Genomic DNA, 25268 nt, shown 5'->3' with positions numbered 1-25268 from the left:
TTTTATTATAGCTCAAAAGAGTCTAAGTTAAAAGGCTGGCTAACCTCAGGAAGGGCAGGAGACGGGCGCTGGGCCCACGTCAGGTTACAGCGAGGCAAGTGCAGCCGAGCTGGCACAAGGTCCCGCTCCGCACGGCCCCCGTTCCTGCGTGACACCCACGCCTGCCGGCTCTCAGCAGCGTGTCCGGTTCTCTGCGGGTGGCACAGGCCTCCTACGTGGCCAGGGGCCTGCCGGGGTGCTGCCTTCTCCCCACTCCTTGTACCTGCACCAGCTGCTACACAAACACCTTCAGCGACTGAGCCTTCTTGACAGCTCCGGGTTAACGGTGAGGCGAAAGCAGAGAGGGTTTGGGGAGGCCCTGGCCTCTGATCCAGGGTGTCCTGGGAGTCCCCGGGGGTGACTGTAGGGTGTGGTCCTGCGGGCCTCACGTCGGGAGGGCCCGTGCGCGGGCCGGCCGCTCCTTAATGTCCCCCGCGCGCTTCACTAAGAACCTGGGAGGCCCGAGCGTGGCTGGCAGCGCGCAGCGGTGCGCTGAGCGGCGCAAGGAGCCCGGCGCCGTCCCCGGGAGTGCTCTGCGCGGCTGCGCACTAGCCGGAACTTCTTCCGGAAGTGGCCGTTGCTGCGGCCATTGTTGCGGCCGTTGCAGCGGGAGAGCGGCCGTTAGTCCGCGTGCTCCACCGTGTGGCCCGGGACTGGCTCCCCAGGTGTCGCTGCTGTGTCCGGGCCTGGTATCCTGGCGGCCATTGGAGGTCCCCAGAGCAGCTGGCTCACCGTGCGGGCCCCCTGCAGCCGCTGCAGCTCGTGGGGCAGCCCCGGCCTGGGCCCCGCAGCCTTGGCCTCGCCCTGGGCCCTCCAGGCCCCAACTCCAGCGGGTGAGCTTTTCATACTAAATACAGGATGGCCTTGGTTATGTGTTGTTTTGTAACCTAGTTACATCACGAAGAGATGAATTATCTTCTTTGAAGCGTTTTTCACAAATGCGGGCTTTAAAAAATATTTATGTGTGTGTGTGTATATAGAGTAGTACCTTTTGAACAAAATAACTAAAAAGGCATCTTATTTAAGGATCATTGTCATTGGTGGTTTTGTAATTTATCCTGTAGAAGGATGGCAGAGAACCTAGGAATGAATTATTGTTTCTCACCAGGGCATATGCTGGCTACTCCTAGTACTGAGGTAAACTTATTTATCTTTTCTAGATAATATGAAGTGGAAGGTGGTTTTTCCCCGCTCGCAAGCGTGACTTTTATTTAAAGTTTTTATCAGTTTTTGGACTTTATAACAAATATTGAATGTATCTGGTTGTCTAGTAGATGATTCATAATTGTTGGTCCAGGATAATCTATATTTTTAATTCCACTTAGTCTGAATAAATACTTTTTGTAATGAGTGCTCATGGTCAGAAATGGATTAAGTGAACTCTGGGAAAATTACCTCTTAATTGTTTGTGCTTTTTGCATCATTTAGATGCCACTGATGTATTTTCTGTAGAGTAAAAAAAAAGAAAGCACTTTTGGGATCATTTCTTAGGATTTGTTTTGATTCTTTAGAATAACTTTAGTTTATTTCAAGCATGGTTAAATATAAGAAAATATGATTAGGCAAGAGAAACTTGAGATGAATATGAGCTTTCATTTTTGGACCTGATAATCAAAAAGTCTGAGTAAGAGGGGGACAGAAGTCTTGGAAATTATTTCTGATAAAAGTATTCCTATTCATTTCAGTAGAATTACAAGGAAGGGGATCTCATCAGTAGACAGGCAGCTCCCAATGATTATTACAATACAACATCTCTATAGCACGCAAAATGATTGTTTCCTAGTTTTTGGTGACTTTCTAAAACAATATAAAACAAAAAGGGAGCTCCAAAAACCAATCCAGATAATCTCTAAGTTTTCTGTATTGAATTGTATATGTCTTTAACGTATAGTTTATACTACAAAAGAAAGTATTATTTATATATATCCTACTTTAAACATAACTAGATTGCACAAATCCAGAAAGACATGAAATATATAGTATAAACTAACAGTAAGAAATCAGGATTCTTTTTTTAGGCCTTTTAAGTTTAGAATGGAATTTGTGAAGCAGGTATATAGTTTGATCATACTATAACTCAAATTTTAGGATTTTTTTAGAGTTAATAGGCCCTGTGGTTATTGTCACCTTTTACACATTTCTGTAATTACCCTTAGCAAAATCCCAGGAAAATTGAAGTCAGTATGATGAGGTGGAATTAACTTGGGCGTTACATGGATTTAGCTTTATAGTTTAACTTCAGACTCTACTGTAAATGGCTGAGGGTTCTTTGGCAACTTGTTCTCTGAGCATCAAGTTTCCAGTTGTAAAATGGTGATTATGAATTCTAGCTTGTTTAGTTGTTACAGGATCAAGTGAAATCTTGTGGGGAAACGCTTACCAAAGCACCTGGCAATATATAAATGTTAGTGGCTCTCCTTGCCTTCCTTGAATCATGTAAAGTCATTACTACCAATGTGGACAATTTCTGGTATTAGCATGTGATGTATATGTTCATGTAGAGCTAAGAAAAAACACCACAAACCATATGCATTTTAATATTCATATATTTCAAAAGGAAGCATTTTTACACAGATTTTACTCTAGCATCATTTGAGGAATCTTGATTACTAGTAATGGCAAATGCCTTTTGTCACATAGGATAAGCACCAGTACATAGGATAAGCACCAGTTTTTTGCAAATAACATTCCAAGCCTCTTGTCAGGTAAGTTTTATTCCTTGTCATTATGGAAAATGCCAAAGAGCCACAACTTGTTCATAAATATGTTTAAAAAAAGTACTTTCTGCTGCTTTCAAAACTTCTACATTTTTTTCTCAGATATATCTCAGAGGTATTTCATTTGTCTCATTTATTTCCTGTTCTTGTGATTTAGTTCCTATCTGGCAAAAGTCTTTTTTTTTTTTTTTTTTTTGTTAAGTTTCTGTTTAACTATCTGAAGCTAGCATTAGCTCATTATATCCAAACCAGAAGATTTTTTATACTTGCCAATGGTCCTTAAGGATATACTTGAAAGTCTTGTCTTGAAAAGTAGAATGAATAATGTTTCTGTAGATTGTGCTAACATGAGTTGACTCCTGATGGAAAAATGGTAAGGTGAGGTGGTAGTTTTCTCTCTATAGTTGAGAAGACTTTCAGAGTTCAAAACAGAGCATTTTTACATTTTTTCCCTTAATAATTGACTAGAATTTTAAAGATAATTTATGGAATTAGCATTAGTTCAAAGTATGTTTTAAGAAATTTTCCCCACTCATGGACAGAAATTGTTTTTCCTGATGTAATAAATGTTGGAGTATCTTTATTTTTATTTTTTTAAATGTATCTTTATTTATTTCAGAGAGAGGAAAGGAGAAGGAGAGAGACAGAAACATCAATGATGAGAGAGTCATTGATCAAGCCCACAACCGGGCATGTGCCCTGACCGGGAACCGAACCCTGATCCCCTGGATCCCAGGTCGACGCTCAACCACTGAGCCACACCCAGCCAGGCATGTTAGAGTGTCTTTAAAACAATACTTCAGTCTCCCAAGTTGCTGAGAGTTCTTTCATTATCTCCTAGGCATACCAACCTTGGGTAAATGCTTTTTGATGAAGATGAGATTTTAAATCTTAGAAGCAAGACTCTTCTAGAACTTTTTATTTCTCTTCCAGGGTTCTTACATGGTAGATAATGAAGAAACTGAAAATGAGAGAGGAAAATAGAAGTATGATAGCGACCAGGTCTAGTGAATACCCGAAAGCACAACAAAAAAGTGAGTTGGCCCTGGCTGGTTTGGCTCAGTGGTTAGAGTGTTCACCTGTGGACTGAAGGGTCTGGGGTTTGATTCCAACCAAGGACCTGTAGCTCGTTTGCAGGCTCCATCCTGGTGCGGGAGGCAACCAGTCCACGTGTGTCTCTCGCATTGATGTTTCTCTCTCTCCCTTCCACTCTCTGTGAAAAGCAGTGGAAAAAATATCCTCGGGTGAGGATAAAAAAAAGTGAGTTGTAACTTTGATATAAGTTAACTGAACAGTGCATCTCCAAGATGAATGTGGAACTTAATCTGAGTAACCAGTCTGATACATGTTCACTCTTTTGGTTTAAAAGAACTGTAGGGATAGAGAGATTTTATATCTTTCACTCATGGACAGAAACTAGAGGACTTGATGTTTAATATGTAATGGTTTATCCCACATCTTTTTGAATTTAATGTTATTCCATATGTCCTCTCTAGAAATGGAAACAAGATAACTTAGCTGTCTTTGTAAACTCTCATATCCCTCAGTGTGAGGCCCATGGAATTTCTGCATGTTCATACAGCAGTTGTTATGATTTTTTAATCAGCTTGGAATTCTTCATATTAGCAAAGAGTCATATTCTGCATTTGAAAAGTTCTGATAGAAATTTTACTATTCCTTATGATTAGTTAGTTAGCTCAGGCTAAAGAAAATACCAAGTTCACTTTCACTTTAGCTAGAAGGATATTATCAATTCAGTGTTGAAATGGTACTTAACACTGATCATAATGATTAGAGAGTTCAGTTGCAGAACAGAAAAGAATGGACTATCTTTAATTAATAAAATATACAAATGAGTTTAGTATTTACTTAATATGTATAATGACTGATTGTAATTCATGAAGGATGGACCTGGACCTGGGGCCTGATGAGGTTGGGTATGAAAGAATTTTGTGGGACATAGTAAGGAATAAGCTGGGCTCCTAAGGTACAGAAGATTCTCGAGTCATGGAATTTTTTGGATGGATTGAAGTGTTTTTTGAGTCAAAGAGCCTTGAGCTTCATGACAGTGAAGCTCTAGTTATGCTTTAACTCAGAACTCAAATTGAAGAAACATTTTAAGGAATGGAGTGTAGAAGCTATGGAAGATTTGATGGGAGGGAGTAGTGGTAGGGGCTGAGGGCTACTATGATCCATGCTGGAGGAATGAACAGGGTGATACCCATCTGTGGAGAAAGTTAGGAAGCACTCCTACATCATAACATTACTCAGAATTGGACCATTTTATATTATAAAGTGACAAAGTTGTAGTTACTTTGGGTGTCTAGGAGAACTGATACCAAAAAGAGTTGCCATTGAGAAAAATTCAGTTCCTGTCACTAAGTCAGTGAGAACACTGTTAGCACTAGTGGTTAAAGGCTTACTTGGAGTCTAGGAGGGTCAGATCAAGAAACCTGGTTGCAAATAAGGGCCTTGAGTTTTATGGAATCACTGGTGTGGGTAGGAAAATAGACTGCAGATATTCAGTACACATAATTCCAGTGGGATCTCTAAGTGAATATACATATGGAGAACAGATAGTGGGTACTTTATATATACTTGTTAAGGAAATATTTTAGTAAGAATTTAGAAGACAGCCTCATTTCTCATAGTTGTACACTGTTTTCTTTGCCACACCTTATACTCTAGCCATGTTTAAAGTTCCTTCAACTTGCCTTGTTTTCCCAAAACCCTAGTCATATGAAATTGACCCAAATCTTTTTCTCTTCTTTGCTCCTCTGTCTTAAACCACCATGAAGACTCCCTTGAGGCAAGCCTTCCTTGAATCATCATGGCTAACCCCCTTCTTTATGCTCTCTTGTTATTCTATGCTTCCATCTATCACAGCATCGAATACATCATCTTGTTTTAGTAAACTGAGCACTTACAGATCAAAGGTTGTCTCTTACCCATTTTATTATTCACATCATGGTGCTTGATTCTGAGTAGGTATGATCAGTAAATATTTGTTGGATAAATGAATGAATGAAAGCTGAACCAAGCAGTTTCTGGCACTGTATGTATCCATAATAGAATTCCACAGCCTTTTAACCATGAAACTAAAATTTTTGCAGATGGAAATTTTTTGAGTTCAATTGTGCAAGCGTTCTTATTCTTACTGAATATAGGAAAGTTTTCTCCCGACTTTATGTAAAATATACAGAGATAGAACTGGTTATTTGACAAATGCATCAGTGCATCAGATGTCTCAAATATCTGCATTTGATGTGCTGTTCTCCTTAGTTAGACAACTAAGTCTCCAACCTAGTTAGAGGCTAAAGATTTGTAGGTTTTAATATCAGGTTTAGTTTCAAAACTGATTGAACATTAAAATGTCTCTGAATTTACTATATCCATGTCCACATTAAGAGAAGTATATTTCTTTTTTTGTAAGTTGCCTCAAAGCCTTTTTAGAAAGGATATAAATAAATTCACTACAACAACATTTTAAAGTTATTCTCTAGAGATAGTTTTGGGAACTGTATTGCAGCCTAACCATCCAAAGAATCCTGCCTTTAAAGTTTTCTGAAAAAACAAAACAACAGCAACAACAAAAAACCTGATAGATCATCCATGAATTATCTAGGCTTCACTGGAGAGTATTTACCCTTCTAGAGTGAACCCCAATTAGGTTGTCTCCAGATGTCAATGCTTTCCTGTTCTGTGGTATAACTACTCCTCCTCTCTGTCATATACATGGTTATAAGAATAGTAGTTTGGCTCCCTAGTATGATCCCTCAAGTGACCCAAGAGAGACTAATGACATGGAAGTGAGTGTAAGAGATTCTGTTGTCCAAATACATTCTGGTGTGTGGCTGACTTTGGAATGGAGAGGATGTGTGCTAGGGAGCTGTTGACAGTAGTGGTTCTCCCTGTGTAAACCAGAAAACAGAAAAAAAACACATTCTTCTTCACTGAGGAAGAAGAATGAAACAGAAATAAATGAACAGAGCAAAGAGTCAGAGAGACAGAGGACTTCCTGGGGTATCGATAGCCCATGAGGTGTTGGTTCATGTTTTTCCTGAGTATTTCTCCAGGCCTCCTGCATTCCTATAATTAAACCCCATTTATGAGTTCCAACTCAAGGATATTTCTGTTACTTGCAGCCAAAAGAATCTAATTCTCAGATCATCCTTGACCTTACTGAACACAGAGACACAAACCTGTGCCCTGTAGGCCCAATCAATGAGTGTTGAGACTTGAGTGCTACAGTCAGGGCACCAAATACCAGGTGCCCTCCTATTTTAAATTTGCTTTTAGGAAAATAATTGGGAATTCATTTACAGTAAGTACACATGACTTCAAAACCCAGTGTGTCCCTTACCAAGCATTTTCTGTTTTAAGGAATTCAAAATTTGATCTAAAGTAGTTGGTGAAAAAATTTAGGAAGTATGGGTTATTTCCTTTCCTTCCTCCTTCCCTCTCTTCTAACCTGCCTTCCTTCCTTTGTGGAGAGAGAATGTTGGGCCTCTGAACTCATGCACTGAATTCATAGCTTCCTATTTTGAGTGAGTGTAGAACAACCTTGCAGATCTCTAGTTCCTAATTGACAGAGCAGCACCAGTCCCTTTTTCTCCACATCTATGAGTTGTAATCATGCAGTGTGGTAGTGTATTGGTTAAGATAGAAACCTGGGGGTTAAGCCAGTGATCCGTTGTATGATATTTTGTGAGTGACATTTCTGATTCTCAGTAGAATGGAAATAATTTTATCTATATTTAGGGCTACTGTGAAATTAAATGTGATAAAGCATGTAATACATTATATAATAGCTCTAATTAACAGTACTGCTTCAACCTAGTGCGCTCTTTCTCACAGCTCCTCTCCACCCATCTTCCACTTCTAATTTGAGTCTACATGCCTTCATTTTTACCTTAAGCAGCACAAAAGAGGCACCTCTTTTTGATCTTTCAAAAGCTCTATATCTCTAGCTTGTTTGTGCCCATGCAAATCGCAGATTGTAGTTGAAAGGGACTTTAGAAGTCTAGCCTGATCACCCTGTTTCTCTGTTGAGGAATCAGAGAGTAAGGGTGAAAACCTGGCCTAAATTCCTAACATCTCCTAGGAATTTAGGTTCCTTTCAAGCAATATTTTCCTAATGGTATACCTGTGGAACAGAAAGTTCCAAGGTAAATACTGCCCATCTTGCCGGGTTTCTAAAAAACCCTCCAGGCTAGAACTTCACCAACTTTTGTCCCAGGACACTTCTGAAGACAGAGGAGAGGGAAAGCATATCATAAGGGACTGGTAGATTAAAAAAAGATCAAAACCACTTTTTTGAATTCATGCTTTATCTTTAAAATCCTTAAAATATTACATTTTTTCCATAATAAAGCAATATCTGTTTTAATATAAAACAGAAGTTTGAAGTATCATATCATTGAATACAATTATTCTTGTAGTACTAAAATTATCCCGTGGCTTCTTATTCTCCTAGGATACCACTGTGTACTTATGTTTCTCCAAATTGAGAAATAAGGCCTTTGGATACCATGTTTTAATGTGATGGTTATTTTCTCCACCGCCCTCCACATATTCAGAGAAATACTAAGAAGACTGACTCCAATAGTAGCTTACCTTACAGGAAAAACACAGTAAAACAACAGTTATAAATAGATTGCAAAATATAAGTACCATGTAAACAGCAATGCTAGTGCTATAATCTTATTTATTTATTTATTTATTTACTCTCATGCTTTGGAAATATTATTGGACTAAACAAGTTATTTCCTGGCCTTAATTTATCCATCTATTTTAAAACCTTTAATATTCATCTATATTATAAAAATGATACAGCAGAAGTTTAAAAGTGGAAATTAAATTCATAATTTTGAAACCAGGGAGTGAATATGTTGGATGTTGAATGTGTTGGATATTGAAAAAGGATGAAGGATATTGGTTCTTTAACCAGACAGAAAAGAAATGGAATTATTTACAGACTCAGTGAATTGCAAAGGTGGTAGTTATGGCTTCTGTGCTTGGATTCTTCATTATATAAAGAGCTAATGTAGCTAGCAGAATTTTTTTTTTTTAAGTGTACATCAACCCCAAGGATGAAATGCAGCCCCATGAAATAAGCTTCTGAATTTCCAGAAATATAAATTTCCCATAAGTTACTAATTCTTCAACTTAATCTTCTGGATAGTCTCCAAATAGCAGCCTGAGTTCCTTGGAGAAATGCTCGTATTTTCTCCACATGTGCTTTTAACACTCTTCTTTATTGAATTTAAAAAAAAAAAAGGATAAAAAGGGACTTGCTTTATTGCTTCTAATAAAGGAAATGTAATCTGAATTCTCAAGTATGTAATCAGATCATAGCATTTCGATCGTGTTACTAATACAGCCATAAAATAAATAAGCTGTACACTGAAAAAGCCCACCATGCAAGCTCATCACTGTGTCCCATCCATCTTTTCTTGCCATTTCCAGTCGGTCAGCATTTTTTTCTCTACTCTTTGGGTTGCACCTAGTGATTTTTCATGCATCCGTCACTGCTGTCTTGTTACCTTCTAGTTTAATATATAGAGATTGGAATAATCCGTTGTACACCATTTATGCATCTTTAGTTTTTGGACACTCTATCTGTCGCCTGACCACTGTGCCTGCTCCTTTCTAGCCTTGCTCATTAAATCAGGTGCTAATGCATGAAGTGGATGTTTCTCATATTGCTGTTTCTGAACAATTGGTCTTTAAACTTTTTGAACCCTGTTATGTGAAGTTTGTTCCTGATGATAGTCTCTAACAGAAAAGTGAAGTGATAGCAAGTGTTTTTTTTAATCTCTTAAAGTTTGAAGTTATAGAAAAAGATAATTTCCTACACAATTTTAAAATAAATCAAGGAATTATTTAATTGGTACTTTAGTTTTGAGGGGTAGAGGGTTAGTAATCTTTTTCTTTTAGTTTTGAAAGGTTTGTATTTATCTGGAGCAGTTTGTTTAAAAAATGAGTTTTACATTCTTACATTAGGTCGTCAAAATTTTGATGATCTTAAACCCAATGCCTAGATTTATTATAGTACAATTAATTTGGATCTGTAGATGTTTACTCAGTAAATATGTAAACAGTGCTATATAAATTTTATTAAAAGTTCAAAAGTGGTCACCGCATTCACTGATGGACATCACTATTGCTCAAGTCAGAAATCTTATTTAATAATCTGACTTTATGTTATTCAATAAGGAAATTAATATTTTAGAAAATATTTTATTTTTATACTGAATTCTGGAATGAATTTTCTCTTCCACTTTTTCCTGCTTTGTGGGCACTAGAGGGGAGCCATTTGACAGAGTTGAGTTATGGCTACCCCTGGTAGCAAATGAACTACAGCTTGGAATTTACTGAATCATCGTGAGTGTTTTCCCAGCCAGAAAGATGTAGGACAAATATCTTTCTTTCCTGTATTTTAGTTTTAAAATCATCCACTTACAGTAATGTCTCCAATATAACACATCATTGAGATCTTTTCGGTGCAATCTCTTTATAATCTTGTGTTGTTCAAAAAGCTTTGTATTTCTTTTAGAATTGTGTGTGTTCTCTAGCAGAAGCAACTCGTGTCTGGCGAGGGGTGTTGATATAACTCTTGTTGCCAAAGTATTCACTTCAGTCCAGTAAACTAGTGAACTGATCTCCCCTCCCCACATTAGATTGATCTATAGTTTGCCTGATGAAAAAATAGTTGTTATGGCACTATGTGGGCACAGCCACATAGAGTACCCTTAAGAGAGAGGGCTGTGTCATTGAAAGACAAATGAGCATCACATGTGCCCAGGCCTGCCTTAAATCTCACTGTTAACTATTTACAAATACCTCAAATGAGCTACCACTTTCTCAAAGGGGTAGAAGGGTAAGGTGGCTCACCAGCGCCATTTCATCCCTTTTCTGGTGGTCCTTATAGCACGCACATACTAGATCCTTAGTTGGAGAGGAAAGTGTTAACTGTCTCACAGATGCTAACTCTTGTGGATTCCCTGGCCCTTCAGGTTTCCAGATTCCCCACTCTTGCCCCAGCTCTTCTGCTGAATAGCCATAATCCTCTTTGCCCAGGATTACATGGTTCTGTAGTGATTATATTATTATAGTGTTTATATTGTTTAAACCAGAGAATCTCCGTAAAAGATAGGTGCATTAAATATGTGTTAACTGACCTTTGGCAAAATATAAAATAAAAACCAAATAAACAAAGTAAGCAAAAGGAAAATTTCCTAGGTAGGAAGGAGACAAAATAGAAAAAGATTCTGTCAGGTAGTATTGAAAAATCAGTCGTTGATATAAAGACATTGCAGCATAGGTTGAGAAGGTAGACACAGGAGTGAATAGAAGAGAGCTTAGAGGGCTAATCATATTCTGGCCCCTTTATCTGGTAATTTAGCTTGGGCTTGGCTTTGATCCAGATAACTTGGCACATTAATTGGTCAAGGGGAGAAGTAATAAGAAAACACATTGAAAACTGGTGAGCTTGCTGCTGAATTTTGAAATCTCTTTACATGTTTTTGAGTGGATAGCCTGGTTGGGAACACATTTTAGTTTTAATAAAAGCTACAGTTGTCATTTCCTGGGTCATAGTCTGTACATGTTATATGTCAGAGCTGTACAGATAAAGGCATTCTTGATTTTAGGGCTATTGATATTACTCATTTTAAATAAACTTCAAGTAAAAATTTTTCTTTTGATTTATTTATATAAATATATTACCAAATTGTTTTGGATTTGGGGTCTCTATTGTACATTTTGTTAGAAAAATGCATATTATCAACATACTAATTTATAAATTTAAATGGAAATTTCAAGGCTTAACATCTCTGAAAGAAAAAAAAAATTCAAATGGTAAAAGGGTAACTTGTTTGATCTTCAAGTCATTATTCTGTATTTATTAATGCCTTGTTACCTGCCATATACAGTAACTTAGAGATTTTATTTGCACTGCATTAATTTATTTATATATACCATCTTAATGTTCAGAATAATCCTATAAATTAGATGTTATTTTCCATATTTTACTAGTGATGAAACGAACAAAAGAGATTAAAGAGCATGCCCAAAATTACATATGAAATGAATTTCAGAGTCAGAATATGAAACCAGGTTTGTCAAATTTTAAACAGCCTATATTTTTAACCTCTGTTTTATTGCTCAACTTATCCAGAACTGAACTCCTAACCTCAAGGCTGTATATTAAGGACAATTTTGAAACCTTTGTTTTTAAAAAAACAACTACAGTAATAGAAACCTCAGAGAAACTTGATCAGCATCTATTATAATATCCTGGAATCTAATAGCAGGAATATTAATATGTCTACACACAAAAAGTGTTCATTTGTTTGTCTTTCAGCAAACTCATTGAGACAGTTTTCACTATGCTATGGTCATCGCAACTACTTTTAAAGTTCTCTCTAGTACAAAGGAAGCAAATAATACAAGTGTATTATGTATTTTTAAAAACAAAAACATCTACTTACTTTAAAATGTATTTGTTCTGATCATTGATGGATAGCTCTGGCGCTGCTTGCAGTAGCTTCACTCTTTGTTCAAAGCTCCAGTCACTATCTTTTAAACAAGTACATCCTTCTCTTGGATAGTTTTAGTGAAATTAATGGTTGATTTTTTAGATATGCCAGTTCCGATCATTTCACTAAATTGAAGGGTCAATAAGTAAAAGACTAATTTATTCAAGTAACTCAATGAGTTGACACAGAATAATTTATATAAAAAGATTGTACCTGTCTTAAATGTAGATTCTGCCCAAGTAATACCATAATACAAGCAATTAATAGCATGCCTTAAGTTTTTGTACTAAGGAGTTGGAAGACTTGGGAAAGACTTCAAATTATTTAGAGAGACATACAGTATGTTATGGTTATCAAATGAAAATTATTTAAATTTTTTTTTAATAAAATCTCAAGAAATCATAAATTAAAAATGTTTGAAATATCAGGTGAATAATAAAATTCTTGAACTAAAAGAATTTAGTTCCTGTTTTTTGAGCACCTACTATGTGATAGTCCTTTAATTAATCCATTTATATACCCCAAGGAAGTTGTAAAGACCTTAAAGGTTTGCATGATATTTGAGTAAGCAGTAGCATAAAATATGTGTTTTAGTTCAAATGCTTGATCATATTTATGTTTACAGGTCCATTTGTCTTTTAAAAGAACTGGAATATTTAGTCCAGTGTCCTGTTTTTGAATAAGAAGAAAGAGTAGAGAAGAGTTATTGAATATTAGCTTTCAGGAAGTGATTATAAAAATAAAGGATCTGGAGGTGGGAAACCTGAGAAACTTTTACTTTACTGAAATTGTCTCCTTAAAAGACAGTTTAATGGAGTAATTAATTTAATACCCATCAGCCCCTGGGTCCATGTTATAGGATGGTACTGATTCCTATTAAGAAAGGAAGGCATTTTGTAGCTTGTACACTGTGGCTCTAGGATTTGATTTAGAAACTGTTCAGACAGAAGAGTTCTTGTTAGAGGCTCTCAGAATTGACCTTGAGTCTCAGGGCTATTCTGAGCAAAGTGTGTCTGACATCTTTAACAATGAATGGTTTTCGTTTTAGAAATTGTGACTGAGTCTCCTGGCCAAATTAGCCTAAACTATGAATGCCCTAATCCTTGCCTATTTCTATTGGGATGCAAGGAGACCAGTCTTGAGATCAGTGAGCTTACACAAGATGTCCACAAACCAGAATACAGCATGCCAAGACATATGCTCAGTGTTTCACCTCTAAGTGTGTGTGCGTCAATGCCAAGTTGGAATTAAAAAGAAGAGGGCAGCTGCTCTTAAAATATTTTGAGACAAAAAGTACTGGTATATTGGCATTCATCTCAGATAACAGCTGTTCTTCAAAACAGGCGCTGTTCCAAATCACAGACTTTGGAGGAGAAGCAGTCCACTTTTTGTTTCCTGAGGTATAACTGTTTTATGTTTTTAGACCACAGCCTACCTACCCAATGTGAAACGAAAACTTTTCGTCATCATTATCATAGGTAAGGATTTCAGTTGAGTTAGTTGGCTATGTTATCCTGCTTTTGTATATACAGCAGTATAAATTGTAAAGGATAAATTTTAAAAAGCAACTTCCTAATAACACCATAGCCATGGTTCTCGTGCTTTATTTTTTGCCTGCACCTGATTCAGTGATATTCTCCATAGGTCAGGGGTGATGACTCTTGGAGTTAAATTGCCAACATGCAGTTAGGAGCATCCTGTGTATCAGAAGCCACCTGGTTTCCTCACAAATCAGTAATGGCTTTATGCTTTCTCATCTAAATGTCAGAATTGTAGCTGTGGCTAGCTAGCCGTTGAGGACTGGTCAAGTTCCTGCTTATTTTCAGTTCCTTTAATAGCTCAGCAATTACATAGCAAGTAGATTGGTATTTTTCTTTCAGATGGTAGTTTCCTCCAAAGGAAAGAAAGGTGTCATTTTTCAGGAGACCTAAACAAGGAAGCTTCAGGGAGTAAGACCTTAAGTGAACAAATATTTTCTTCATGTGATTCCCCCCCCACCCCTGAACGGAGAATGGTCTGAAGAGAAGTAGCAAGATATATACATGTATATATGGAAACATACACATTTTAGTTGATTTTAAATAAAAATGAGCTATGTAAAGAGAAACCGTGTAGCATGATAGGAAATGGAGAAGGCCAAAGAAAGAACACAATAAGAATGTGGAAAAATATTGTGATGAATAAAGAGGAAAAAGGAAAATGAAAATTTTACTATCCTGGAACTTCTAGAATATATTAAGAAGTTTTTGCAAGTCAAAAATATTAAAGCTGGAAATGGTTTTATGTATCATTTAGTCCAATTACCTGATCCTACAGAGATTATAGACAATGAGGAAGAGAGTAAAGAAGGAGAAAATCAGAAGAAATGGTTAAAAAAAAAAAGACTGGAAGATAGCGGAAGGAAAAAAAGTAAGAGCCTAATAGGCTATTTTCCAATAAGCTTTTCTGGAACTTTTTATTTTTTTATTCTAAAACTCAAATGTAAAATTACAAAGGATGGTAGAGAAAGGAAGTTTATATTCACTTTGTATAATTGGTAATCTGTTTTTCTTCCCCTGCCAGTATATAACGTTTTGGTTTCCAGCTGTTTATTATCCAAATCATTTCCTGCACTAGATAAAGCACTACCAGCAGGACTCTAAGATGTTTTATGCTAATGAGGAGAAAAAATCTTGGACAAGTTGCAAAGCATAGATTTTTGAGTGACATGACAAAATCAGAATCTAAATGAAAAGAAAACTTGAGTAACAGCCATTATACTTAATATGCTAAAATAAATGATTGACATTTTAATTAGATGAGAAAATATAATTATACTTTTAACTCTGAAAGGACCCCTTGCAATAAAGATGGCCATTAAATAAAAAAATGTGCAAGATCACGGGGTACAAAGATATAAAGATACACTCAATTTTCAGTGTTCATGACATGAGTTATTAATTCCATGGATCATGAAGCAAAACTTTTTAAAAAGTTAACTTGCCTTTACCCTTTTGACAACAGTTTGCATTATAGTGATTGAATTTTATTAAGAGAATTGTTTGCTAGAGCTATTTGTCTTTGTTTTGGCAGCTCTGGCATAAATATTTAATTTAATTTATGTTCCAAATTAAAAAATGTCTCATAGAAACTGAGAGGCTGAGCTGTACCTGCTCACTATAAAAAAAAAAAAAAAAAATGAGGCTTACATACTGCTGCACGTAATATAAAGTACATCTACTTGAAAAGAGACTGTATGACTTGAAGACATTAACCATATCCAAGGTCTGTGGAGTAGAGCTGGGGAAAACCAAATATAAGAGGGATATCAATATGAGCTACAAGTCATGACATCCCTAGACTAAATCTGCCTTTTTAAATTTTTACTCTTGTGAGGTGCTTCTGATCAATACATAACACAGATGCTATCCTGAAAATAGTTAAGTAGAAAATTTAGATAAAGGAAAATGATAATGATTATACTTCTTTTTGAAACAATGAACTTGCTTGCATTTTTAAAGTTCACTTTGAATTTTAGTTACCTGTTATGTTATTTGCATTTTCCCTTAGTCTACATGCCAGTTATAATTTGGATCCTTGAAGTGGGAATATGGAAAAAATACTTATATAAGTCTTGAAGATTTTAGATAAAATGTTTGTTTCTAGAGTATAGGTTGTAGTTTTCACTACATGAAGAAGCTGTTGCAACCATACTGTAATTTTGTTCTTTGTGGAACAGAATTCTTCACAAGGGAGGACCCAGGCTGAGTTACAGAAATACATGGGGGATCTGATTGTAAGATAGTAGCATAGCCCTACCTTCAAGTACTGACATCTTTATACGCATATACTCTTTGTAAATTATAAGGAGATTCTGACAGATTATATTTTCCAAAGATGGCCACAATGGTATCTCCCATCTTCCATACTCTTGTGTAATGTGATCTTGCTGCTTTCCCACCAAGAGATGGCGTTTTATTCTTCCTCTTTGAATCTAGGTTGATCTTTGTGACTCACTTGTTGTGATTAAAATATAATGAATAAACTGACTTCTGGAGTTGGGTGAGAAGAGAACCTACAGGTTTCTCCTTGTTCTTTTCAAATATTTGCATTCTCTCTTAGAGCCAAGTTACCAGGCTGTGAAAAGCCCAAGCCACATAGAGAGGCTATATGTAGATGCTCTGGTTAACAGTTTCAATTGAACATGACCTTTAAGTCATCCCAGTCTAGGTACTAGACATGATAGTGAAAACATTTGCAGGTTAAGCCTTGGAAAAATGCAATTGGAAGACCAAATATAGTTTGCAGCCTGTTTTTATAGACTATTAGCTAAAATTAATTTTTACATTTTAAAGGATTGGAAAAAAATGACAATAATCAATAGATACTGTATGTCACCCCAAAACCCTAAAATACTCACTATCTGGCCTTTTGAAGAAAAAGCTGACTGATCCCTGTTCTAGATGATTCCAGACCTAAATATTGTGGAGCAGGAACAAGTCTTCCCTTTTGTGCCCTGTCCAAACTCCTGAACTGCAGAATCGTGGAGAATAATAAAATAGTATTGTTTTATTTTAGGAAAGTTGTAGTACTTTGTTCATTAATTGGTTAGCCACAAGAAGAAGCTAGTTTTTGTGAAAAAGCCAAGAACTATAAGCATGGCCTCTATAATAACAAATTGTCCAAGACAGATGATGGTTAATTTACTTGCTGTTATGGGTTTGGATTATCCTTAAGGTGTTGAACATTTACTTTAGAAGACCTGTTTAGCATTAACTACTTAGTGAAAATGAATTTTTTATTCTTCGTTGAGAGACTTAAATGTTTAAATGGACAGTAATAAAGAAGCTTTCCTAAAGGATTACTTAATTAAAATAGTTGAGTTACCTGACACAGTAAGATTTACCTTCTTGGATATTCTATTTATGATGCTGTACAAACCCAGCTATTGGGCATGTGCCATGAGGGCTTCTCTGAGTTATCTTCATGTCTGATATTGTGTAGTTTGAGCTTTCCAGGTACTATAATTCAAGGCCAAAAACTTTTCAGTAACATACTAGCCTTTTCTCGGTCTTCCATTATAATCCTAGTCCTTGAGGAGGTTAGATGGACTGCTCTTGGACCTTGCTCAGAGTAATAATATATTTTAGGCTTTCATATTTTTATAAGAAAATGTCAACTTTGCTACTCTATAAATAAAAAAATGTAAACTATATGGATATCGCTTAATCAAAATTTCTGACTGCATTACAGGCACTCATAAATTCTTAATTAACAGTGAGTGTCCATTGCATTAGAGAGAGCATTTTTACTATTTCTTTTTTATCCTTTCAGAATATTTTTATGTGTGTGCAAATATATCTACATGCTAATATAGTCTTCGCTTTCTCTTATGCAGTTTGGGCATAATATGTGTCTGTTCCTCAAATGTACAACCTTTCTAGAATATCTTTCTGTACCTGCACATAAAGATATATTTTGTTCTTTTTGATGGTTACATAATTTTATGGTGTATAATTGTGGCAAAACATATTTAGCCTGCAGCCTAGTTAAAACATATTTAACTAGTCCTGTATTGTTGAACATATTAGATAGTTTTCATGAACAGTTTAGAATAACCTTTTCTAGGCCCTAAGGAGATGTTTGATTATGTGCCATAGACTTTTGGTCTGAGGTCTATATTTAATCATTCACATAAGTTGAGCAGATATGGAAATCTCCCCATGGAGTAGGAAAAATGGATCAAGTTTATAGCAATAGCTATAAAAAATAAAATATTCAATGGTTTGACTATTGTCTCCAAAGGTCATGGAGAGGACTCTCAGGCTCACTAGCAGTTTGACTTGGCACTAACAATAGCCCAAATATTAGAAACAATCCTTGTTTTACCCAAATTTAGCAGCTGTTAGGAAAATACGTTATGCAGGTGTAGACAAGAGTAGCAGAAAAGTCCGTTTGTTTCCAGCCATAGTGAATGAGTCTAGAAACATGAATCAGTGTTTCTCCCCATTCTGTCCAGTAACTGTGCCATTTTGTTCTGAGGCTTTCACCAGTGTGCAGCACAATAAGAAAACCAAGGGTAATATAGTGAATTTTCCATGAGATTAGATTTAATTGTTCAAGTTAATTGTTCAATTTAAAGGACTGGTCTTTATTCTGAGATTGTCTTTTCTAATTGTGGTGGTTAAAGTGTTCTGTCTATCTTGAATTTGATAGTAAGTAGGAAATTGTAGGGTTTTTTCTTTTAAATATGCTTGTGAAATCTTAATGCTGGGCACCCATGTTCTGATCATCTATTTACCCTGTTGGTGAGGGAGGGTTCTTTCACCATAGTGTGAGAATGCCCGAACACTTGACACCTGACATTTGACAGATGAGCTTGACAGTAGTTCATTAGTCACACTGCAGCCTGGGGGAGGAGGACGCCACATACCAGGTAGAGCCATACTGGGAAATCAGAAAGGGTTGTTGGAGGCAAGCCTTATAGTAACAGCAGAGTGGGTGTCCCCTGATTCCTGCAGGTGGATGTGATTGGATTGTTTGAGTAATTCTGTCAGCTGGCAGAGAAAAGAAACTCCTTAGGTTGAGAACCTGGTGGAGTGAAACTAGTCTGGCTGATAGATAACTAGTCAGGTGGGAAGCTGCTCCCACTGTGTGGGGTTGAGGAGCATATCTGTTGAGAGTAGAGGAACTCATGGTTAGGCCTTTGGGGTCCTGTGAGACTCCAAGATATAAAGGCAGCACTTAAAATTTTAGGCCTTACCATGAAACTACTGACTTTAGTTATAACCCAGTGTGCAATGTTAAATTGGTGGTGAGAATATTTGAAATTTCTAACCAATTGTACACATTTTGAGTTGCGGAGTTCACATTTTTGCCTCAGGCATTACCTCCGGAGGATGAGATAAGGGACTTAACCAGAGTCTGTGTGTGGGGATCAGATCATCTTTTCAACAGGAAGACAACCTGAAATGACTTGGTGAAAATAAGATGATGCGTAGTGATGAGCAAAAGGCTAGGGTAAGATCTTCAAAGCCATGGGCAGTATTGGAGTTTGTTGGGTTAATAAGCAAAGCTCCATAAGCTGTAGAAAATGTCTTCTTGATTCATACACATAGTAAATGTACATACCATTCATTGTCATGCCTGGAGTAGGTGAGTGGCAGGAAGCTAAGTCAATAGTTAGGAACACAGTAAAAAGAAGGTGACGGTAAAAAGAAGGATCAGTTTTGCATTTGTAGCAGAAATCTACCTTTGCAAATCTCTTGTTTGTATGCTCATTATTGACAAGTCTCATTTGGACAAGAGAGATCATGGGCTTTAGAGTCAAGAGCAGTGAGTGAACCTCTTTAAGTCTTAATTTTCTCATGTGTAACATAGTGATTGATGCTGCTGTCTACCTCATAGGGCTTTCATGAGAAGTGAATAAAATAGCATATGCAAAGTGCTCTACAAGATTGGGTCACAGTAGGCATTCAACAATAGGGAGATTTAGACAATGAGACCCACTGGCAAAGTGACACTGATTCTTGGATTTTAAAGTTGCAGCTAAATTTTCAGGAACATTTCTGTTCTGAATATTGAGGTCACAACTCTAAAGCTTTCTCAAATAACCCTCTAAAAAGAGTTGAATTAATGTCAAGAAGCCAAGAAATATATATGTACATATAAAATTCAGATGCTCATTTCAAAGTGTGAAATGCACATAGGGTAATTCAAAACAAATTTTAGGGTGCTTCAGACCATAAATTTGCTTAGCCTAGATCAATGGCTTTACTCCATCACTGCTCATTTTCAGTTTAAATTGGGTTTTGCTGAAGAGAAATTAAAAAACAAATAGACCAAAGTACCCTGACTTATTTTAGAATTACTTCCACATATTTTACTAAGAATTAAATTGTTAACAGGCATTTTGCTATCCCACTCATTTTCTATAGATACAGGAGGGCAGTGGCTGCCTGACTGTCACCTCTGTACTTTGTTACAATTATAGGAAAGCTCTCATAGATTTGTTCTAATGTACCCAGAAAGAATATCAAGTTAGGGTTTAAGTTCTGTGGCATAAATTAAAGTGACATCATGAATCTGTTAGTTCCCCAAACTTCATCTCAGATTGTTTATCTGCATGTGTCAAAAAGAGTTACGTGAAAGGTGAAAAGAAATGGTATTTTAATCATAAAAAAAAGGTATCCAGAAACAACTGCACATTTTCATTCTGAAGTCAGTTTCTGTCCCGAGACGGTATTCATTCTTTTGCACATGATTGCAAAAGCATCAAGAATGTAAAGTCTGAAGGATGCAAAAACTGAAATGTAAGACTGGACATGTTTGGAACGCCTGCTGAGCAGAGAGGAGGGGAACCTAACCTGATACTAAGTCAGACACTATATTAAACTGCACTAAGATTTTTATAGTCTTTAACTTATTTGATCCTTCCATAGGTCTTTAAAGTAGGTACTTGTATTAGTCAGGGTAAGCTAACTGCCATAACAAATACTCAATATATTGGTGTCTTAACACAGTAAAGTTTTCTCACTCATATCACAGTCCATTATGGGTCAGTAGGTGTAGGGGAGAGAATGCCTGAACAAGCAAGTTCTGTTCATTACAGTTATTCAGAACCAGATCTCTTTCATCTACAGTTTTTATCACCCTCCATGACCTTGAAGGGTTTCTTCCACTGGAAGACTGATAGGCAAGTAAAGAAAGCATGAGAAAAAATGAAAGATAACATAGAATTTAAGGGATAAATGGCTTATTTACCTTCCATTAACATTTCATTGGCCAATTCAGTCATATGCCCCAACCTAACTACAAAAGTAGGCTAGGAAATGTAGTCAACCAGTCTTGCCAAGGTAAAAATGAGTCTGGTTTTGGTGACCACATTTCTGCTGCAGTGTAGTTAAGTCAGTTTTCTCTCCTGAAGAAACTGAACTTTGGAGAGGTTAAATAATTTACACAAGGTAACATAGCTAATATGTGATAGGACTGGTTTGTCTGCCTTGGAAGCGTAATCTCATTACATTAGAAATTCTCTTTAAGAAAAGGTGAGAAAGGAAACACTTCAAAGTTAGTAACTCTGAAAACTGTATAAGGATGTCTTGACAGAGCAGAAAAAATCAGAACATTTCAGCTTTTGTAGACAATTCTAGACAAATCTAATACACTGCTTGAGTTTAAGGACTGACATATGTATGATGCATATCTTAAATTATATATATCTTTATTTGGCATCCATTATTTCCTCTGAATCATCATATGGCTTTTTGGAGACATCGTGAATTAGGTTACCAAGGTGTTCAGCCAACTTTCTTACAGTGTTTCTATTTATGTAGCAATTGGATGGATATATTATCACCATACTTTCTTCCTAATGTCTCATGATATAATTCAGGCTAGGTTGTGGTTTCTAAGCAGGCACTAAATTCATCTATTATAAATCTGAACTATTCACTCAGTAACCTTTATGCATAGGCAAAGATGCTGACTGATAGCTTGTCTAATGATCTACTGCATTCATTCTCCATGATCCATTTGTTTCACTCTAAAAACCAAAATCTTAAAAAAATACAGGAATCATTAGACATTAGCTGATGTAAAATTTCAGCTATGCATTTTTATGTGACCTAAGATTATATAAAATATAGAATGGGCACATATTAAGAATAAATCCGACATTTTAATCTGGAGAACCATTTTCCCCTTTATATCGCAACAAACGTGAGCAATATATGCAGACATCTACAACTCTGTTTTGATATTTGACGGAGTGGAAAGTACTGTGCAGTTGGTTTCATATGCCCCGAGTTTGAGTCTGGCTATGTAAGCATTGGTTAGAGATTTTGATTGATTGATTGATACATTCATTCATTCAGGCAGTGCACTTTATGCATTAATCCATTTAGCACATGTCTACAGAGTGCCTACATTTATTAGGCACTGTGATGTGTTGCTAGTATACAATGAATTTAGAAACAAAAGGAAAAAGCATTTTGTTATACTAAACACCTTAAACCTACAAATACACAGAGGGTTCAGAGTAGAGCTACATACAGATATAGAGACAAATAAGTAACCAAGTACTTTGATAACAGTAAGAATGAGGCATAATATAGGATTTTATATACTTATCTTTAGAATATTGTATCTGGGCATAATGAAAGAATTATAGTACAATTATGCTATTGTACTAAAGATGGAGGCTATAAAAGCATATCCTTAAGATGGAGGGAATTAGAAGAGGTGAGGTCAGCATAGACAGATCACCTACATCCACCTTTATTATCAGGATGTGTAGATGTATTTGCACTGTCCAAAGTTGTAGTGTGGAAAAGGCCTAAGGGGGCAGTGAAGGTCATGGGAATAATACAGTTTAGGCTAATTTAAAGGGATAATAAGTTGGACTTTAGATGTTTGTAATCTTTCCCTTAAAAAGGAAACCTGATTAAAATATAGCAGATGTTTATCATCTCTCTAATATCAGTGGCAAGGTAATATATGTGGTTTATTCTTTTTTTGTGTGAAACATATATGCATATCTTGAGTTTTTCATGAATTAGAAAAAGTTTTAGTAAAGATTTATAATAAAAGCGATTAAAGTGTTAACTTATTTTTACTGTTAGACTTTAAAATGGGTCAAAGGCATTTCTTTGCTCATATTCAGCCTGAAATTTACTGAAAATGAGAATATAACATGAAGTGTATGCTGTATAAATGAATGATGTATTTTGAAATAATATATAAGGATTGACATTTTTTATTAAAAAAATTTTTTAAATCACAGCTTACATTTAGTACTATTTTATATTAGTTTCAGGTGTACAGCATAGCAGTTAGACAATCATATACTTTACAAAGTAGTCCCCCTGATATTTCCAGTACCCACTTGGCACCATACATAGTTATCACAATATTATTGACTCTATTCCCTAGACTGTACTTTACATCCCATGACCATTGTGTAACTACCCAATCTGTATTTCTCAATCCCTTCACCTTTTTCACCCAGTTCCCCCCTAACTCCCTCCCCTCTGGCAACCATTAGTCTCTTCTCTGTATCTATGTGTTCGTTTCTGTTTTATTTGCTTTGATTATTATTTTTTAATATGTTTTTATTGATTTCAGAGAGAGAGGAAGGGGGAGAGAGAAAGAAAATCGATGAGAAATATCAAGATCGATTGGTTGCCTCCTGCATGTCCCCTGCTGGGGATCAAACCTGAAACCCAGGAATGTGCCCTGTCTGGGAATCTTAATGGCTGACCTCCTGGTGCATGGGTCAACACTCAACCACTAAGCCACACTGGCTGGGCTATATTATTCTTTAGATTCCACATATAAGCGAAATCTTATGGTGTTTGTCTTTCTCTGACTTATTTCACTTAGCGTAATGGCCTCTAGGTCCATCCATTTCTTCTTTCTTTCTTTCTTTCTTTCTTTCTTTCTTTCTTTCTTTCTTTCTTTCTTTCTTTCTTTCTTCTTTCTTTCTTTCTTTCTTTCTTTCTTTCTTTCTTTCTTTCTTTCTTTCTTTCTTTCTTTCTTTCTTTCTTTCTTTCTTTCTTCTTTTTTTTTTTATGGCTGAGTAATGTTCCATTGTATATGTGTACCACCAATTTTTTACCCGTTCTTCTTCTGATGGGCACTTGGGTTGCTCCCATTTCTTGGCTATTGTAAATAATGCTGCAGTGAACATAGGGGTTCATATATTCTTTCAAATTAGTGGTTTTGGTTTCTTTGGATATATGCCCAGAAATGGGGTCACAGAGTCATAAGGTAGTTCCATATTTAATTTTTTGAGAAATGTCCATACTGTTTTCTATAGTGGCTGCAACAGTCTGTATTCCCACCAACAGCGCATGAGGGTCTCCTATTTTTCCACATTCTCACCAACACTTGTTTGTTGATTTGTTGATGGTAGCAATTCTGACAGGTGTGGGGTGATACCTCATTGTGGTTTTAATTTGCATCTCTCTGATGATTAGTGACTTTGAACATCTTTTCATATGTTTATTGGCCATCTGTATGTCCTCTTTGGAGAAGTTTATATTCATGCCATTTTCCCATTTATTCATTAGATTGTTTTGTTTTTTGGGGTTTAGTTGTAGAAGTTCTTTATAAATTTTGGATATTAAGCCCTTATCACATGTATCATTGACAAATATGCTCTCCCATTCAGTGGGCTTTTTATTCATTTTGTGTATGGTTTCCTTTGCTGTGAAAAAATGTTTTAGTTTGATGTTGTCCCAGTTGTTTATTTTTTCTTTTGTTTCCCTTGCTTGAGGAGACACATGCAGAAAAATTTTTAATAAGACAGATGTCCAAGAGTTTACTGCTTTTATTTTCTTCTAAGAGTTTATGGTTTCAAGTCTTACATTTAAGGCTTTAATTCATTTTGAGTTTATTCTTATATGCAGTCTAAGGAGGTTGTCTAGATTCCTTCTTTTGTGTGTATCTGTCCAGTTTTCCCAACACCATTTATTGAAGTGACTATCTTTACTCCAGGGTATGTTCTTGGCTCCTTCATCAAATATTAATTGACCATATAGATGTGGGCTTATTTCTGGGCTCTGTTCTGTTCCATTGGTCTATGTGTCTGTTTTTATGCTAGTACCATGCTGTTTTGATTACTATAACCTTGTAGTATAGTTTGATATCAGGTAGCATAATACCTCCAACTTTGTTCTTTTCAAGATTGCTGGTGCTATTTAGGGTCTTTTGTGATTCCATAGACATTTTTGGATTATTTTTTCTAGTTCTGTGAAATATACAATTGGTATTTTGATACGAATTGTGTTGAATATGTAGATTGCTTTGGGTAGCATTAACATTTTTTTAAAACTTGTGTTTATTAACTGGCAGTGACTGATGCAGGGTAAATGAATAATGGGGATTTGCAACTTAGAGCAACTGCTGAACAGGAAACAGAATAAAAGGGACATGCCCAGGACACTCTGTTGGTGGAAAAGAACAGGTAGGAGATGCTCATAGTCACACC

Source organism: Miniopterus schreibersii, assembly GCF_964146895.1.
Source record: "Miniopterus schreibersii genome assembly, chromosome: 11".
Taxonomy (NCBI): domain Eukaryota; kingdom Metazoa; phylum Chordata; class Mammalia; order Chiroptera; family Miniopteridae; genus Miniopterus; species Miniopterus schreibersii.
This window is presented reverse-complemented; position numbering follows the sequence as displayed.